Below are 21,319 nucleotides of genomic sequence, written 5' to 3'. Positions count from 1 at the left end.
CACTTCCGTTTCTGACGCGCAGACTCAAACGAAGCTTGACGACGTCAGCAACCTGTCTGCCAGATGTAAATCTTCTAGTAGCTGTGCGTGCAAACTGCCATCGTTAATCTTGCAGAGACGGCGAGCTTGAGCGGGGAGTTCTTTGTCGTGAGTGAGCAGGAGTAGGTATTCTGATTAATTATTTTGTATATTATTTTAAAATGTAACGCCAGTACGCCATATTAAGTTAATTGCCTGCGAGCTTCTCCTCCTGTCTGTACGGTAATGCGACAGAGAGCCGAGTGGTTATGACGCAATCGTTAGCCTATTTTTTACAAAAACTGTTTATACGGGGCCATAATGTAACATAGAAGGTAATGGAGCCCTTTATACATTGTCGTGTATCTTTAGAAATAAATAATGGACAAACAGAGTCTTTAAACGCCTCAGATGTAAAGTTATTCGCTGTCAAAGTGACGCCAAAATGAATGGGAGTCAATGGGAATGCTAACGCAAGTGAAGTTCTGCTAAAAGATGGCAGCCCCCACCCGACTTCAACTTCCGGTCGAGTTCCTTGCCCCTTGGATTACAAGACCAAATATTCAGGTTAGAAAAGGGGTACCCCAGGTATAATATGAGCATATCCGGGTTTTTGCCGGTGTTTACATGGCCGTGCGCGACCGGGTTATTGCTAATATCCCGGTTTTGAATGGGTTATTGGCTGCATGTAAACGTAGTCATTGAAAACACCTACAGAGTGTATGCATTACGTGTGTTCATTTAGAATGTGCACTGCATGATTCAGTCTATTAAAAGACATCGGGGGAAGAACGTGTATATTAATACCTCTTAAATATAGTTAATCAATTTTGGTAAATTTCACATGGCAGAGTGCCTTTTTTTCCTCAAAAAATTACCATATATAAATGTCATTTTTTTTTATTTTTTTTTAACAACAGTTTCATAAACTATACGTTCTATTAAGAGACTTACGTTTTTGCACTATTTCACCAACAAAAATAATTCCAAACAAAGCCACAGTGCTGTTTTGCGTCTCTAAGCAACATGAAGGCTTTTTGTTCCTGAATGAATCAACTGTTTTAATTACTCACTTATTAACAGTTACCTGCTGTCACCTACTGGTGGTTTTTAATGTCAGATTTAAAGTATCTTTTTAATTCAATTAAATTCAAGTTTATTTGTATAGCGCTTTTTACGATACAAATCATTACAAAGCAACTTTACAGAAAATTAAGTTTCTAAAATATTTAGTAGTAGCTTATAAGTGGTGACTGTCAGTTTATGTGCATATGACAGGATTTTTCAGAAAAATTAATCAAAGACGTAGTCAACCAGACAATGAACATTATTAACAGAAATTATTATATAATGCAGTAACACTTGTAGCAATATTTGTTAGTTCTGTTGTTGATTCAGGGTTAGCATCATCTGAGGTCCTCTGAGGGTCAGCATCCTCTCTTCTCAGGTGTTCTGGAACCAGACTGGAGCTTGTGTAAATCCTAGTTACCACGGGATGAAGATCCCAGCAGAAACAGAGAAACAAATAGAGACATCATAAGCATAGCTGGTAATGTTCCAACACAGTAAAATTAATTAGTTTAACCCAAGCTAAAGAAAAATAATGTGTTTTATATGATGTGATGCTCTTTTTGTGAACATTGTTACATAAAATGCTCTTACTCTGTTTCTTTTCTTCACCCAATACCTTAGGACAGACCAGCCTGTGATCTCCTAAGACACCCAGATTCACCCCTGGTCACGATCATTCCCTCACCTGTGTCTCATCACAGTCCATCACCAGTGTCTGCACCCTGCATACTGCCAATATTATGGATTTCTGTTCTGGAGAGAGATGCCATTCACAACATAATCTCTACACAATATCAAACTCAAATAATTTAGTCTTGCCTAACAGTTTCCCTGATTTGTTACTGTTCACAATGTAGCATGGTCTTGCCTACCTTTGTCCATTCAGTTATTAAAATGTTTTTAATATTTGTATTGAATATATATCAAGTTTATTATTTAAAAGCAACTTCACTTAATCTTTCCCTAGAAGAGATAATAGGTGTGTTTGACTTGAAGCAGTGCTGTGCAGACCGATCGCAGTATGACATCACAGTACCATGAGCGCAATAAGACGGCTTCATATATAGGTCCTTCTCAAAAAATTAGCATATTGTGATAAAAGTTCATTATTTTCCATAATGTAATGATAAAAATTAAACTTTCATATATGTTAGATTCATTGCACAGCAACTGAAATATTTCAGGTCTTTTATTGTTTTAATACTGATGATTTTGGCATACAGCTCATGAAAACCCAAAATTCCTATCTCAAAAAATTAGCATATTTCATCCGACCAATAACAGAAAAAAAGTGTTTTTAATAGAAAAAAAGTCAACCTTCAAATAATTGTTCAGTTATGCTCTCAATACTTGGTTGGGAATTCTTTTGCAGAAATGACTGCTTCAATGCGGCGTGGCATGGAGGCAATCAGCCTGTGGCACTGCTGAGGTGTTATGGAGGCCCAGGATGCTTCGATAGCGGCCTTAAGCTCATCCAGAGTGTTGGGTCTTGCATCAACTTTCTCTTCACAATATCCCACAGATTCTCTATGGGGTTCAGGTCAGGAGAGTTGGCAGGCCAATTGAGCACAGTAATACCATGGTCAGTAAACCATTTACCAGTGGTTTTGGCACTGTGAGCAGGTGCCAGGTCGTGCTGAAAAACGAAATCTTCATCTCCATAAAGCTTTTCAGCAGATGGAAGCATGAAGTGCTCCAAAATCTCCTGATAGCTAGCTGCATTGACCCTGCCCTTGATAAAACACAGTGGACCAACACCAGCAGCTGACATGGCACCACAGACCAACACTGACTGTGGGTACTTGACACTGGACTTCAGGCATTTTGGCATTTCCTTCTCCCCAGTCTTCCTCCAGACTCTGGCACCTTGATTTCCAAATGACATGCAAAATTTGCTTTCATCTGAAAAAAGTACTTTGAACCACTGAGCAACAGTCCAGTGCTGCTTCTCTGTAGCCCATTTCCTGCACACGCCTGTGCACGGTGGCTCTGGATGTTTCTACTCCAGACTCAGTCCACTGCTTCCGCAGGTCCTCCCAAGGTCTGGAATCGGTCCTTCTCCACAATCTTCCTCAGGGTCCGGACACCTCTTCTCGTTGTGCAGCGTTTTTTTGCCACACTTTTTCCTTCCCACAGACTTCCCTCTGTGGTGCCTTGATACAGCACTCTGGGAACAGCCTAATCGTTCAGAAATTTCTTTCTGTGTCTTACCCTCTCGCTTGAGGGTGTCAATGATGGCCTTCTGGACAGCAGTCAGGTCGGCAGTCTTACCCATGATTGCGGTTTTAAGTAATGAACCAGGCTGGGAGTTTTTAAAAGCCTCAGGAATCTTTTGCAGGTGTTTAGAGTTAACTAGTAAGATTCAGATGATTATGTTAATAGCTCGTTTAGAGAACCTTTTCATGATATGCTAATATTTTGAGATAGGAATTTTGGGTTTCCATGGTCTGTATGCCAAAATCATCAGTATTAAAACAAAAAAAGACCTGAAGTAAATATAATTTTTATCATTACATTATGGAAAATAATGAACTTTATCACAATGTGCAAATTTTTTGAGAAGGACCTGTACTTTTGAATTGCTCTCACCATACTTTGTCATAATTTAAGCGGTGCTGCACAGAATGAGTGTCTTTGTAACCATTCTCAATAGATACTGAAACCATATTAATGGTGCTTTTAAGTAAAATATTAAATGTAATATGTAAGGTAAGCCATGGCTGGGTGTACATTCCACATTTTTAATGCTGTGGAGGTAAAGAACTACATGAACTAAAGCCATGAATCACCCCTTAATTATAATAATCAGGGTGATCAATTCTGTCAAATTCAACATTGCTCCAACAGCCCTGTCAGTAGTTAACCAGTGCTCCTGAAGACCACAAATAGCAGGTTCAGTAGTCTTTGAGAAGGCTTGAAGCTGAACTTTCCAGGAAGTTATATAGTTATGTAGACAGGTGTTGGTGTGACTAATTATTGAGTAGTCTATTGCTCATTATTATGCTGTAGTTAACTTATAGGCAGGATGTACAGTAATTGCATTAAATACTGTATAGACTAATGAACATTTGTCTAAAACAATAGTGAATTTAACAAACATCTCAAGTTTAACATTTACAAGTGTGTAAATAGTACAGTAATGTTATTACACTTGAAGTACAAAATAATCATACTGTAGTGAGTAACTTGCTCAACATATATGTGTGTGTGTGTGTATGTTAAGTACAATCACTAATCTTGAAATGTTGAACACTTAAAACCTACAAATAGTCAATGATCTTAACACGCGCTGTACAAAATAACTTCCACACGCGTTTATCTTCATTAACAGAGACAGTTGGACAAACCGATTTAAAAGTGCATGATGGATTACGTTAAAACATTTTTTTTTTTTGTGCTTTTGTTCTTGTTTGTTTCCAGTAAAGTATGTCACCTTTTGTCTGATCATTTAGACATTAATGTTAACGAAAGCGCACAGTGTCATTCTGTGCACATAAGTAAAGAAAAAGTGTTTGTGTCTCCTTGAAAACATCAATGGAATATAATACATTTAATAAATAAATGTATGTCTACAAAATAATGTGATGTTTGCTTTTAAACATGCTATATACGTTCTTGTACTAAGAGCAAATCACAGAACATGGATTTTAAATTATCGTTATTTCTTCAAGTATTTCCCTTTAAATTAATCAAGTATAGCAGCTTCCAGTTCTCGACGGACATGCCGGCATATTTCGGGTGATAAAGATACGTCGTATAGATGTCATTTAGAGGTAGGGAAGACGTTTCATTTAACAGCTCAAACAGACGATCTACAGACGATCAAAATACGACTATAAAAAAGGAATCCGATGTTTATTAGATGATGCGCTCTTCAGCAGACGTCTCCGCGACGTACGTGTGCTATCTGGGCCTTCCCGACATCCACTCCGACAGGGGGAGAGAGAGCGAGAGAGAGAGAGAGAGGGGTGAAAAGAGAGACATGAATGCAACGTAATACCTGAGCACGTGGTCCACAGATGTGTAAACGGTGTGAGAGCGGAGAGAGAGTGAGAAACACTGATGAATCACCGATCAATCACTTAGGAAAATGCTAAATGGTCACATCGTATGGAGCGCTCAGATTTTTTTGCACAAAGGTATAGTGTAAAGAGATGTGAATTGAATCTCACAAAATTGACAGAAGCGGCTGAGTCTAAGACCCATACACACACACACACACACACACACACAGAAAGTCCAAGAGAGGGGTTAAAAGAGAGGGGCATGTTTTAGAGGATTCAGCTGTACAATATTAATCTAGTACTTAGAGGAAACTTTTATTATTAGAATTCTTATTTAAAACCTTCATTATAAAGTTTCTTTATTGATTGTTTTATTTCCATTTAATTATTAGGATTTTATTTTAAAACCTTTATTATATCGCTGTGAAACGATTTATACAGTCATCAGATTATATTTGAGGGTAGGTACACTCGTATTATGATATGAGCTCACATTATCTTTGTTCTTGATTAATTTTTCTCACACGCTGTCCGTATTTTCACTGAGAAACCTCACCAAGCACAAATTTCGGTTGTACGGCTTTCTCGGCGCCAATGTCAGCCTTTCCATCATCTCTTCGTCCAATTCCTTCTGGGGGTTTTAGGTGAGTATAAGAAGTCCATGTCTATGTATTTTTCACAGCTCTTTTTCTGATTTCCTCAGAAATTCGAGGGACCCGTATTTATATATGCGAATGCAATCCGCAGCCGCCGCGGAAACTCCACCTCCCAAAGTGACGGGGCGTAAAATCTTTCACCCTAAGTTCATCGGATGGTCACGCACAGAGACTAGATTTGTCTTTCACCCTAAGTTCACCCGCCACCGGATGGTCACGTACCGAAGGTCCGGTGTCTATTTTACAAACAGGTGATCGTCACGCTTGTCATTAGGATAATCCCTAATGATGTGATATATTACAAAACAGATGACGGGCCACAGCTGCCGATTATTCACGGGTGCCGTAAATGTTGAGTCATTTCAGCTTGATGGCATATAAACATGATTTATTTCAAACAGATGTCATAGCAACACCTGTGACCATTAAAAGGTCAAGGTCAGGTGGGGTGGGGTCAAGGTCAAGGTCAAAAGGTCAAGGTCGAATGGGGATTGGGTCAAGGTCAAAAGGTCAAGGTCATGTGGGGGAGGGGAGGGGTCAAAAGGTCAAATTTTGGCATATGCTGTATTATATATACTACTCTTGAGGTTTAATCCAAGAATTGCACTTAGAACATTACAAAAAATCTAAAGAGCAAGGATGATACCAGCTCCTATTCGCTTTAATATTACCATTAAAAAGCATAGACTATATCTAAAAACTTACCTGATCTCATTGCATAAATGTACCTGGGGGCACTGTTTAGCGAGACGCGAAATAAGTACATGTCACTGCAGTTTCCAAAAGAAATGAGCACTAGAGAAAGTAAAACTCTGACACCTTTTATTCCTTTTCACACTAATTTACAGAGTTTCAATTAATAAAGCGTAATTTTTGCACAATTACTTGAAGAATATCATGTTATGAATATTAATATGCTGGGAGATTTGAAAACTGACGCTTTAGAACTTTAGCAACGCACATATCCAGCTTCATATCTATGGGTTTTCATAGACAGAGGGTTTGTTCGGTAGTCTGAAATTTCCAAAAATTACTTTATAAATGCCAAAAACAAAAACAAAAACAAAAAAACATATTACAAACAGTAAAACAGTGTAAAAGCCAGATGCAATTGTCAGTTTATGTACATATGGCAGAAATGTGCAGAAAAATCAATTAAAGACGTAATAAAACAGACGATGAACACTATTAACAGCAATTATTATGTGATGCAATTAAACTTGTAGAAAAATTTGGTAATTCTGTATGTTGTAAGAACACACCTCCATATGCAAACCTTACGAGTACGAGTAAAGGGTGGGACGTTAGGAATTAAAGTGCTTGCAGGATCCTTTAGTTAAATGTATAATACGTATAAAATGTATTTTATAAAAATACCATATATATATATATATATATATATATATATATACCCAGACAGCACACATACGTTGTGCCGATGTCGAGCCGATCTACAAAATTCCATCGGGACGATATCGCTCAGGGAGCGTTTGCTAATAGGCAAGATGTCTCGGCGACGTCGGCCTCTGATCGGAAATGCTCTCCGGCCGATGCTGGGACGATACATCCCGGCCGCTCTGCGTGGACGCAGTTCACCGGCGTTTTGCTCATCTTTACGGATCACCCGCGGCTACCGCCGCTGGTTTATAATAAAACAATACACACCACTCTCAAGAACAGACGCAACTTTATTAATATTTTCGTTTATTTCATATTACATGTAGTCTTTTGAAAATTAACCATGATTTTACCACAGCTTTTGCAGTAAAACCATAGAAAAAACAAAATCAACCATAGTTTTACTACAATCACCATGATTTTACTACAGCTTTTGCAGTAAAACAAAAATAACAATTCCTACAGTACTTGCATGGTTAAATGTTAAATGTAATGAGTATAGCACTTTTTTCACAATATTTATTTCAAAGTAGGTTTACAGGAAATGCATGTTTCAAGGTTACAGTTTAAAAACCCAGATAACTGAGACTCACTAGGAAGACCATCTAGTTCATAATAAAAAGTCATGTGTTCAGTGCTGTCAGCATCGCAGGTTAACTTTATATCAAGAACTTTTTAAAAAGAGTTACATAAACACAAAATAAAACCAGGCAAACAATAATTTAGTAATTAAAATGTTTTAAATTGCATGATAAAACTTATAATAAAATCTTACTAAACAAGTCTCTAGTTTTGTATTCAGTTAACATTAACATTATCTTTCAACATTTTTAAAGGGTAAGTAAAAAAATTCAATCCATTTTGTATTGTTATATTGTTGGTAACATTTGTAAAAGAACAATGTTTATTCTTTCTCTTAGATACCGTTTATTTGCCAGCAAAACTGATACAAAACAGCATGTTTTCATTTAGATGCTGCATTGTGTAATTTCGTCAAAACTCGTCATTTCATTTTGCTGCTTACAAATAAAAGGGGACATGTAGGTCCACATAACTCAGAGAGTAAATATTGTTTATTTACAGATATTAGAGACATTGCAATAAAGCAGGTTGAAAATCACCAAATTTACCCTTATAGGCAAAATAAGGATAAGATCTTGTGTGTTCATGTACAGTTGTCGTCGTCTGTAGTCTTTGTGAGCGTTGGCGTCATGTGAAGTCTTCATGAGTGAGTTTGGATTCAGTCTGGAGCTGGTGTAATCTCTAAAAACCTTGGGATGGCCATCCTGAGATAGAAACAGGAAATAAAAAGAAAAGAAAGTTTAGCATAGCTGCTGCTGTTCATATTTTTTCAGACAAAATATTATTTATTTAATCACATATAACTGGAGTGCATGGTTATTAAATGTGTTGTGTGAATACTAAACTATGTATTTTAATCTAATTTAAACAAAAAAAAAAAAGTGTGTCCGAGCCCCAAATATTATTAGGAAGGCTATTTCAAGTAAAATACCAAAAAGTTTTGCTTCCTTTAGTGGACTTTGATAAATTCTTGGTATTAGAATTTAGTGACCTCACTACAGGCCATGCACCATAGATGCTGCTGCCTCAATTTTAGCTTATTTTGCTATATATATCTGATTTAATCACAAGTAGGTTTAATAAACACACATCCACTTCCAATTCACCAATCAATAAACAAAAATCAACACACTGCCACTAATGCTCTCAAAAATCAATTTATTGATGAAGGGTTTCATGTGATCCCTGTAAATGTAATATTTGTGGAACAGGCATCTATTTAGAATGGAATACACATTTCAGTAGGTGGAACATTATATTTGTAATTTATAATTTATACTACCGTTAAAAGTTTGGGGTCAGTACGATTTTTTTTACGTCTTTGAGAAAAGTCTCTTCTGCCCCCCAAGGCTGCCTTTATTTGATCAAAAGCAAGTAAAAAAACTGTAATATTGTGAAATATTACAATTTAACACAACAGTTTTCTACGTGAATATATCGTGAAATGTAATTTATTTCAGTGATCTAAGCTAATTTTTATTACTCCAGTCTACAGTGTCACATGATCCTTCAGAAATCATTCTGATTTGCTGCTCAATAAACATTTTTAATTATCAATTATCAAAAGTTAAAACAGACATTTCTGTTTCAAACACTGTACAAAGAATCCTGAAAAAATGAAGGAACACAGCTGTTTTCAACACTGATAATAGTCAGAAATGTTTCTTCAGAAGCAAATCAGAATATAAGAATGATTTCTGAAGATCATGTGACACTGAAGACTGGAGTAATGATGCTGAAAATACAGCTTTACCATCACAGGAATAAATTACTTCTCTAAATATATACAAATAGAAAACTATTATTTTAAATTGTAGTGAATTTTATTCATTTCATAAATTAAACTGTGGTTGCCATAAAAGACTTTCAAAAACACAAAAAAAAAACAAACCTTCCCAAACTTATGAAACAGTTGTGCATGTTCAAGATTGTACTTACTAGTCCTGCAGTTTATAGCATCTTGGAGATGTTGTCTGACAGCTGCGGTGGGCCGACAGGGGCAGCAGGGCCTTCTCTTCTGGCCCTATAAAAAACAAAATTGTGTGAAAAATGCTTTTACAGACTATTTAGTTATCATTTACATTTGTGTAATGTTCACAAATTGCTTGTGATTAGTTTAGTTGAGGTTGACCTGGAATATCCTACATTAAAAAAAGTCTATGGCCAGCACTACAGATGGTGCTACCCTTTTGATGAAATAAGTCACATCTGATTTGTTACGAGCATTAGTGACGGAATCATAAGCCAATCAAATTTTGAAATTCAATGACAGCACACCCTCTGGGTCTAGAGACGTGCCCAGTGCTACCCCCAGCGTTAGACTGCCCTTTTAGTCAGGGATTTCCAAAGTACGAAAGTGAAATTCAATGAAAAGAAAATACAGCCTACAGATCTGGTTGCCAATCTACTAAAATGCTTTTTTAAGGTGCTCTTTTTCAGACAAAATAGAATAACTGAGAAATGAAGACCTACAACTGAGAAAGGAAGACCTACACCTAAACTGAAGGCCAGCAACATTTTTATGCACCATTTCAAAGATTGCAACTACGAGTGCTATGAGTGGCTAACAGTTAACACCAAGCACAAGTTATTTTGTTGGCCATGATTACTTTTTAATCTGAGTCAAGGGACATGAAATGAGTTCTTTATTATTTGATGAGTATTGTATCATGCACATTGTTATAACAGAGGTCGACCGATTCATTGGTTTTGCTGGTTAATCGGCACCGATAGTTGATTTGTAGAACTCTCGGTTATCGCCAAAATCCATGGAGATATTTTTCCATGTTGCGTTTGTTTTGCCATGTGACACTGTGCGCTGCACAGAGTGGGAAACTTCAAACGCGAATTTAAATGCAGCCGTTCACATAGTTTTCTATTAAATAACATTATATTAATCTCAAATCATTGTAAATTTACATAATGACTTCACCCGAGGCTATAAATTACGTATTGTGCATTTTACAGCAAAACGTTGGTCTTTCTGTGGCTCTAATACAGTCTGTATGCTTCATATAGAAAGCTGTAATACAGATTGCGCGTTTTCTTTCCGTTTGCTCTTTTTTTTAAAACACTGAACTTTAAACACATATGCCACATAGTTCATTCCTGAAGCAAACTTATGTCCGTTTGGTGATTAAATAAACAGTTTTAGACCGCTGGTTGAATTGAATGTGACGCATCCGGTGTCTGTGATAACTGTGACTTCTCAAAGACGCTGCGCATGATTAGATAATCATGCACTGTTCTAAAATAGCAGCAAATAAAATGTGATGCGTTCGGTGTGTAGGGTTGGGTATCGTCTGAATTTTAGCGATTCCAATTCAGATTCTGCTTATCGATTTTTAGTTTCGATTCCAATAAGATAAAAAAAATTAATTCAAACATTTAGATGTCAAACATGTTTCTGTCTTTTTACAAAGCATTCTGTTGCAGCTGAATAACACGAGCAAAAATCAGCAGCTTACAAAACACTGCAAGAGGAATTTTGCCTGTGCTTAAAAAAAAAAAAAAATAAATACCATAGCAAAAACAATTAATTAATAAAAATATTAAAGTGTTAAAGACAAGTAACCAGTCAGTAGTAAGATATGAACAAACAAATCAATTAGCAATATCATAAATACAGCTAAACAAAATTTCAGGTACAGAAACTGTAATTAAAAGTTTAAAAACACTGCATAGTTTTCTTTTTATAAATAAAATAAAGGTTAATCAATTAAAGTTATTAAATATATTCAGTCGTGATCAGTGAATGATTTTCTTTTGTTCTTTGATTAACATCAATGACAGGCAGCGCGATGCGACGTTGTCTCTTTAAACAAAAATACTGTACGTGTGTGTTTCTTTCTCTTCTGTTCATCTGTTTACGTTCACGTAAGACAAAAAAGTTTGTGTTTATGATGATATACTGATGTAGTTTTCTGTATATTGGTCGACAAATATGAAAGAAAGTCAGTTTCGGCTCGGAACAACCTTTTCTACAGTTGAAATACATGGAATGGTTCGAGAACGGACACAAACCCGGGAACCCGCAGCGCGACCGCAGACCGCTGCTCTCGTTCAGTATACATTTCGTTCAGTATTCATTTTAAAAACTATTGGTTTATAAATCGGTATCGGCCAGTGTAGTCCAAACTAGCTATCAGTATTGGTAAAATCCGCTATCGGTCGATCTCTAGTTGATAATACTGTGGTGCTGTGTGGATGTCCAGAAAAACAAACAAACAAAAAAACAAGACCAAATCAATACCGGTGGCTCCTGGTGATACATTGAGGTATAATGAAGCGAAATGATCGGTATGTAGGAGAAAATGAACACTACTTACAACAGTATTACCTTTAATCCATAGCCTGGGCAACCAGCTGTCAGCATGTTCACAACTGTCGCATGACAACAGATGCACGGGCGAGATACTGGAGCTGATGACGCTGTTTGCCGGCGCAGCATGGTGATGTCTATAAGCCATTGGCGATGGACGATGGCATCGTCAATCAGGCCAACCCTAACCAGGATGACATAATTAAACAATTGTACACAACTTTGAATAAAGTTTTTATATTTTATTAGCTAAACAAATGCACAGCTTCCACCAAGAAAAAAATAGTTAAAGCAAGAGTACAGCACCAACTGCTGTTACCCGGATGAGCCTGTGTTATTACATTTTACAGGTTTTTATCCAGGGATAACATACATCGGAATGTCGCAACTGACCAATCAGAATCAAGTACCCACAGAGCCATGTAGTAAAAGTAATTAGCTAATGATAAACTAATCATTTACAAAACATGACTATGTGTTCATAGATGATTAATAAGTGATGTTAATATTTTTATCTATGTTCTGTAGATTAAGTTATAAATAACTTGCAAAGCTTTCTGCACCCACAATCTAAAGTGTAAACTACTCATCAGTTGTAAATGTAAACTTTCCGGTTACAGGTTGGTTGATTTTGTGTGTTTGTGTGTGTGTGTTGGTGTGTGTGTGTGTGTATATATATATATATATATATATATATATATATATATATATATATATATATATATATATATATATATATATATATATATATATATATATATATATATATATGTATATATATATACACGCACACACAACTGGAAACCACAAAGTTTGTAAAACATTTACAACTGATGAATAGTTTACACTTTAGATTGGGGGGTGCAGAAAGCTTTGTAAATGATTTATAATGTTTATTGAGATAATAGTACAATGTTGACATTTCAATGATTTATAAGTGATTCATAATATATTAACTACTAACTATTAACCATTAAGGATCTGTTTGATTTTTTTCATGATGTTATTTTTTTTAAAGATTGCTTATGAAAGATGTTTAAATCATAGCATATTACTTAATTTACAAGTGACATGAATATACATTCACTAATGATTATTTATAACTTAATCTACAGAACATAGATAAAAATATTAACATCATTTATTTCTATGAACACACAGTCATGTTTTGTAAATAATTAGTTAATCATAATCGAATTACTTGTAAATGACTTTTAAATTAATTTACAAAAAGTACACAAATTATTAGTGTATCACTTATTAAGTGCTTATGAATGTTTTGTAAATGATTAGTTCATCATTAACTAATCACTTAAAAGTGACTTACAACTGAACTTTATTATAAAGTGTTACCAAAAAGTAAATTAACAGCAAATTTTCATTTTGGGGTGAACTATCCCTTTAACCCACACTAATCTAGCCTACTGCTGAAGTTGTTGATCAGCCATCATTGTTGTTGAGAGCCTGTGTGGGGCATAATAAGTGCATTACACATACGGCTGCGTTAGCTGTAACAGAGATGTGTAAGATGTGTACAGGTATCTTACAGTTGTTTACTGAAGGCCCTGACTGAAACCCCACAGTACTCACTGTCTGACAGCAGGTTCACTCAGACTCTGATCGTCATCACTGAAGAGTCCAGGAACAAAACAAGCTGACACAGAGACAACAATATTTACTCAGCAGTTCCAGGTTCATTAGAAGGAAACAAGCTAGAGTAGAGGTGAAATGGAGATAAAAGACAGAATAATATATAACAATTATAATAACATATGTAATATACAAATTCTACTACTAATAATATAATCTTAAAATAACAGAATCTATATTTTTAGTTTTAGGTTGAGTGAGACTTACGTTTTGATATCAGGGACTTCTTACAATTGGTGAAATGTATTCTGAAAAAGGCATATTAATGTATTTCATGATCTTCTTCAGGTCACCTGTATTTCTAAGTCAGTAACGTTATCTCCCTTCAGAAATGTTGAATTCTTGGAGATTCACTTCTGTTCTGTAGAGTTTATTTCTGTCCTCCTGAAATCACAGAACAATTTGTATCAATATATGTTTATCATGAAATATCAAAACTCATGTGAACTTGATTTCAGCCGATTACACTGTCACTGTAAGTGACGTCATCGATTCAGTAAGTCAGCCTTTTCCAATAACATACTGACAAATCACCAGCAAACATTCACAGAGCCATCAAAATATCTCATACACACACGAAGATTTGATTTAAAGCCCAGAGTTTCATCAACAAGAGCTAAATCTATAGAGTTAAGTTAGCCTACCTGAAAACTGCTAAGATGCTAACGGACTTTTTCGAAGACACTAAACCATTTCTGTAAAATAAATTTAATCTAAACATGTCAATAACAAGTAAGAAACGCGCCAGGAACATATGTATGTAATATTTGTGTGATTTTAGCGACTAAACTTACCTAAAACAGTGTAAACCCCACCGAGAGACGGAGATTACTGCTTGCCAGTAACGGTTTTTGTGTTGACGCCCCGTTTCCATGGCAACTCTGCTCCCCGCTCGCGGAACTCACCGCACACACAGCATTCACACAAACAAACATCTACGTTAGAGTTAAAACATTACATTTATAAAGTACAGTCTCATTCAATAATTAATTAAAAAATCATTTTGTAGTTCAGAAGCAACAGCAACAATAGCTCACCATATATAGACGGATTATTTCTGGAAGCCTGTAAAAGAGTGAAAAACACGGTGAAAAAGCAGTCAGGACTTCTCTTTAATAATCCGCTTTTATTTTCCCTCCGAGAAACTTCTGAAAATGCATTAAGGCGTTAACATTAAAAAATCTAGAAAAAAATCCATTAAAAAAATCGCTACCGTGACCGTTGGCTAAATAAGTTAACGGTAACATTATTTGAAAATGAGCCAGTCTCTTCAGCTGCCCATAGACTGAAAACACACCGCGTGCCTAACTTTTCAGTGTCACAGAATTAACCAAGTAGTATTTTTTGTCTAATTGAGCTGAAGTGAAATCGTAACGTTACCTGAAAGTCACAGATGTCGATGGGATTATCCTCTTCTCTCTCTCTCTCTGTGTGGCTAAAATAGATGAATAACTGGGCACGCGCACACAGATAAGAGCGGCATCGGCCCGCGGTCGTGAACCAACTCAAGGACGACGATTGATGAGCTGGAGAACAGAGCACTGACCGAATTATATCGGCATCCGCCTGGCCAATGTTTAATAGATGTTTTAGGTATAGAGGACGACGTTTCGATTTTGGGCCGACATCGGCCAGACGTACATGTGCTGTCTGGGTATATATTGTGACGAGTCAGCTGCCTCCTCCCTGATTGTCACCGGCACCCCGTCCTAAATCGCCGCCCTTCACCAGGCTCCCGACTGGAGTGGGTGTGTGAGAGGAGGGGCGCTGGACGAGTCAGGGCTGGCGGCGTGTGATGGGGCACACCTGAAGGGAATGGAGCCTCATCACCGCCGCTGTTTAAAAGCCCAACGCGCCTCTCTTCGGGAGACCGGTCTATTCCCCGTGCATGCACGCTGGTGTCCTCGTGGGTCCAGGAAGGGTGCGTTGAGGGACTCCCGCGCCACAAGAGACGTGAGCTGCCGGACCCGCGATCCGGAGGAGAACCGCACCCGTTTACACGGCCGACGGGCCAGGATGCCGGGCCGTCCATCCCCTACCAGCGCCGCGGCCAACGAGAGTGATGCGGCCGCTAGAGGAAGCCGCCGCCCCTCGCGCCCTGGACCGAAGAGGGGAGCGCGTGCGGCCACCGGACTCCGCCCCTTACCTGGACCCTTCCTCGATGAACACTGCCCAACCCACACGAACCCTGCAGCACGACGAGGACACCAGATTCCCTGTTATTTTGGACACCTTTCCCCTTTGGCCACCTTTTATTCCCTGTTTTTATTTGATTTCTGTTAATAAAAGCCTCTCCGAGGCCTGCCACGCCCACTGTGTCTGTCTTGTGCTCGTCCCGTGACTATATATATATATATATATATATATATATATATATACATACATACACACACAGTACAGGTCAAAAGTTTGGAAACAATACTATTTTTAATGTTTTTGAAAGAAGTCTCTTCTGCTCATCAAGCCTGCATTTATTAGAAAAAAACAGTAATATTGTGAATTTTTTTTTTTTACAATTTTACAATTTAAAATAATAGTTTTCTATTTGAATATACTTAAAAAAATTATTTATTCCTGTGATGCAAAGCTTAATTTTCAGCATCATTACTACAGTCTTCAGTGTCACATGTGACATCCAGTCTATCACATGATCATTTAGAAATCATTCTAATATTCTGATTTATTATGAGTGTTAGTAACAGTTCTGCTGTCTAATATATTTGATGACTAAAAATTTTAAAAGAACTGTATTTATTCAAAAAAAAATATATATGTTTTTCTTTTTTTTCTAATAATATAAATCTACTTTACTATCACTTTTTATCAATTTAACGCATACTTGCCGAATAAAAGTACTGATTTTATTAAAAAATACCCCAAATTACTGACCAGTAGTGTATATTGTTGTTACAAAATATTTATATTTTAAAAACATAGCTTCCTTTTTTTTTACTTTTTATTCATCAAAGTATCCTAAAAACGTTATCACGTTATGAAAAAATATTAAGCAGCAGAACTGTTTCCAACTTTGATAATGAATCATCATGTTAGAATGATTTCTAAAGGATCATGTGATAATGATCCTAAAAAATCAGCTTTGCATCACAGAAATAAATGATAATTTAAAGTATAATAAATTGAAAATCAATTATTTTAAATTCTAATAATATATCACAGTATAAAAAAAAATTCTGTATTTTTGATCAAATAAATGCAGGCTTGATGAGCAGAAGAAACTTCTTTCAAAAACATTAAAAATAGCAATGTTTCCAAACTTTTGACCTTAACTTTATATATATATAGGAGCGATATGATGGGCGCACACACAGAACACTATTAAACACCGTAAATATTTACCACACCCGCGATGTATGACACAGTGGAAGGATGAAATGAAGAAGTGGCCTGCAATAACTTTTTAAATATTTCGTTTTGGCACTTGTAGACGGGTCTTCAATGCAAATTAGAAAAGCACTGAGGCATTTATCAGTAACGTTACCTGCAATTATTCGTTGTACATTACATTTTTACTATTCAGAATGTTTTCTATTTGTTCCATGAAAGTAGCAATAAGATATTGAAAATATTTGTGTAAAAACAGTATATTTAATGGTAACCCTGAATAATTCCAAACAACTACACAATGTATCCAAAATGACTACACCATTCTAAATTTAATATAAAATGAGAATGTAGACTCATGTGCTCCTCCTCAAAGCATTCAGCAAGATCTCCTTGAAATAAATTCAACTTCAGCTTCATCATGGTCATCAGAATTTGATCCATTATGTGCATCTTAAAATTAGAAGTGTAGAATTTAACAGTGTACAATAAAGAGCTAGTTTCATTGTTGAGAATGGCAAGGGCTAAGGGATCTTCACTGTGGAACTGTATTGCTTTGTGTAACATTATTTTATCCCCTGAGGCATGAGTGTGGTCTGTCAATGCCTGGACTTCAGGCATCACTGTACTGAAGGGGCAGCTGCAATGACTCATGGTCCCCTTTCTCATCAACTGCAAAACACAACACTGAAATCAGTCAGATGCTCAGGAGAAACTGATAAATTATCCACCCCCTATTTACAAAAAGCAGCAAAGTATTTTGTACATGGCACCATAGTGTTCTAGTTCCAGTACAGTGGTACTTTCTTAAATACAATCACAGTACCTGGCTTTTAAGGATAGTTCATCCAAAAATGAAAATTTTCATCATTTACTCAACCGCAAGTTGTTCTAAAGCTGTATAAATTTCTTTGTTCTACTAAACACAAAGGAGGATTTGGAATAATGTTATTTTACAGACTATTCTTGGATCATATTCACTTCATAGTATTATTTCTTATTACTATGTAAGTGAATGGGACCCAAGATTTGCTTGGTTTCAAACATTCCTCTAAATATCTTCCTTTGTGTTCGGCAGCAAAAAGAAATGTACACAGTTTTGCAACAACTCGAGATTAAGTAAATGACAGAATTTTAATTTTAGCTATCCCTCTATGCGCTGTTTTGTTACAGTTTTCTACTGTTATCAACAACTTCATCTTAGCACTAAATATTATCCATTCCCAATAGGAGTATCATCAATAAAGAAATAGTTTAAACAATGTATTTCGTTAGTGCATGTAACTTAACAAAAAGCTGTAATGTACCTGTTTGTGGATAAATCCTGATGAGACATGGCCTCAGAATCTTCACTGGAGCATCGTTTCTCGGGGAATGGATGATTTTCTGTGGGTCTGCCATCAACGAAGTGTAAAGAGCAAACGTACAAAAATTTCGGTGGTTTCTTTAGGTTAAGGCTTTTAGTTTTAACCAAAGGTGATGACCTTCTTTTCCCTTCAGAAGGGCGTGCAAATCAAGGGTTCCCCCATCCACATTCAGCTCTGGTGCTTGGATTATGGTCAAAACAAATGTCTTGCAGGTATTTTTTACTCTTGAACCAGCTATTATGACACCCCTTAACTACACAAAGTACGCGAGTCTTTCTGTGGTCCATATTAAAAGTAAACTAGCCTGTAAAATCTACACAGCGACCAAGAAACTGAATCACAATACAACTACTATAAGCGGAAGTGCTTTCTTCTTCTTCTTGTATTTCCGGCAGGCTAGAAGCGTCTATGGCGTATTGCTGCCCTCCTCTGTTCTCCAATCGTTAGAGTTATTTACAGCTTATACTACTCTATATCTTTTTGTATACTCCAATGCTTCGCAGATATTCCATCATTTTTTTTTCAATTCCATCAAATTTAATAAAGAACATAAATTAAAAACAATTTCTCCAGTTTCTCCCAATTCCCTGAACAATTTCCTCCTTTGATGAGAGTACCTCCTGCATTGTACTAATACATGCATCACTGTTTCCTTATCCCCACAGAGACAGTAATATATTGGATCACTGTTACACCACAATAAAGGATGCATATCACTCTTTCCCACGAGCAGCTTTGGAACTGTCTGATCACTGTCTGGTCCATCTTATACCGACCTACAGGCAGAAACTAAAATCTGCTAAACCTGTATTAAGGACTGTAAAAAGATGGACTAATGAAGCAGAGCAGGATTTACAGTCTTGCTTTGACCTCACTGATTGGAACATCTTATATCAGTTTCTGTGAGGATATGTGTATTCCTACCAAGACTCAACTAAATTACAACAATGACAAACCGTGGTTCACTGCAAAACTCAGACAGCTCTGTCAGGCCAAAGAAGATGCTTACGTGAAGGGGGACAATGTCCTGTATAAACAGGATAAATAAACACTGGAAAAGGAGATCAAAGTGGCAAAGAGGAATTATTCTGGAAAAATAAGGATTCAGTTCACTTCCAAGGACTCCACATCAGTGTGGAAAAGTCTAAAGGAGATCACCAATTACAAGACACCATCCCCCAGCACTGTGGAGAATCAACGACTGGCAGACGATCTGAACGAGTTTTACTGCAGGTTTGAAAGAACACCCATCACTTGCCCTGAACGCCTCTCCAAACAACCATTCACACCATTCACAACTCCTGCAACCCACCCTGAACGCCTCTACAAACAATCATTCACAACTCCTGCAACCCACCCTGAACGCCTCTCCAAACAACCGTTCACACCATCCACTCCTGCAACCCGCCCTGAACACCTCTCCAAACAACCGCTCACACCATTCACACCTCCTGCAACCCCCCTCTCCCCCACACCTGCAATACAGATAAGCGAGGATGCGGTGTGCCAGGTCTTCCGGAAGCAGAAAAGGAAAAAAGCACCAGGCCCAGACTGTGTTACACCAGCCTGTCTGAAATCCCGTGCTGACCAGCTGGCCCCCATCTTCACACAGATCTTCAACAGATCACTGGAGTTGTGTGAAGTCCCTTCATGCTTCAAACGCTCCACCATCATCCCCATCCCAAAGAAATCCCAAATTACAGGACTAAATGACTACAGGCCTGTGGCTCTAACATCTGTGGTCATGAAATCATTTGAAAAACTGGTGCTGGCCCACCTGAAGGACATCACTGGACCCTTACTGGATCCTCTTCAGTTTGCCTACAGAGCAAACAGGTCTGTGGACGATGCAGTAAACATTGGATGCATTATGTTCTGCAACACCTAGACAGACCGGGGGACTTATGTGAGGATCCTGTTTGTGGACTTCAGCTCGGCCTTTAACACGATCATCCCAAACCTCCTCCTGCCCAAACTAACTAAGCTCTCCGTGCCTACCTCCATCTGTCAGTGGATCAACAGCTTCCTGACAGACAGGCAGCAGCTAGTGAGGCTGGGTAAATACACATCCAGCACCCGTACAATCAGCACCGGAGCTCCCCAGGGCTGTGTTTTCTCCCCACTGCTCTTCTCCCTGTACACTTATGATTGCACGTCTAAGGACCCCTCTGTCAAGCTCCTGAAGTTTGCAGACAACACCACACTCATCGGCCTCATTCAGGACGGTGACGAGTCTGCTTACAGACAGGAGGTTAAAGAGCTGGCTGTCTTGTGCACTCTCAACAACCTGGAGCTTAACACGCTCAAAACAGTGGAGATGATCGTGGACTTCAGGAGAAACCCCCCTGCACTCCCCCCACTCACCATCATGAACAGCACTGTGACTGCAGTGGAGTCATTCAGGTTCCTGGGAACCACCATCTCTCAGGACCTGAAGTGGGACATTCACATTGACTCCATTGTGAAAAAGGCCCAGCAGAGGTTGTACTTCCTTCGCCAGCTGAGGAAGTTCAACCTACCACAAGAGCTGCTGAAACAGTTCTACTCCACCATCATTGAATCCATCCTCTGCAAATCTGACCTCAGAAGACTACAGAGGGTAGTCCGGACTGCTGAGCGAATCATCGGTATAACCCTCCCTTCTATTCAAGAACTGTATTTATCCAGAGTGAGCAAAAAGGCTGGCAAAAGGCAGGTATCTACCAAGGTGGTGATACATAAGAACTCTGAGGTACCCAGCCCGCAGGGTGGAAGTTTCAACGACAGAGCTAGCAAGGGCTTGCCAAGGGAAAGACACATGCTGCAGAGAGACTTACTGTGGACATACACACGTGGGATTACCCAGAAGGGGAATCACGACACATGGAGGCACCTAGTCCCACACATGGCTGACCAAAGGGCATGTACACA

At 37.8% G+C, this 21,319-nt stretch overlaps 1 long non-coding RNA gene across 1 annotated transcript; it reads right to left on the bottom strand.

Moving 5' to 3' along the window:
• Positions 1-8,066: 8,066 nt before the first annotated feature.
• On the bottom strand, positions 8,067-13,660 carry LOC113081809 (uncharacterized). Its single transcript, XR_003282354.1, has 4 exons — positions 13,641-13,660; positions 12,069-12,234; positions 9,668-9,752; positions 8,067-8,433 (listed from the first exon to the last, which is right to left on the bottom strand). It is a non-coding gene; the product is annotated as an uncharacterized LOC113081809 (long non-coding RNA).
• Positions 13,661-21,319: the final 7,659 nt, after the last annotated feature.

This window comes from Carassius auratus, unplaced genomic scaffold (assembly GCF_003368295.1).
Source record: "Carassius auratus strain Wakin unplaced genomic scaffold, ASM336829v1 scaf_tig00035080, whole genome shotgun sequence".
NCBI classification, from domain to species: domain Eukaryota; kingdom Metazoa; phylum Chordata; class Actinopteri; order Cypriniformes; family Cyprinidae; genus Carassius; species Carassius auratus.
This window is presented reverse-complemented; position numbering and strand designations above follow the sequence as displayed.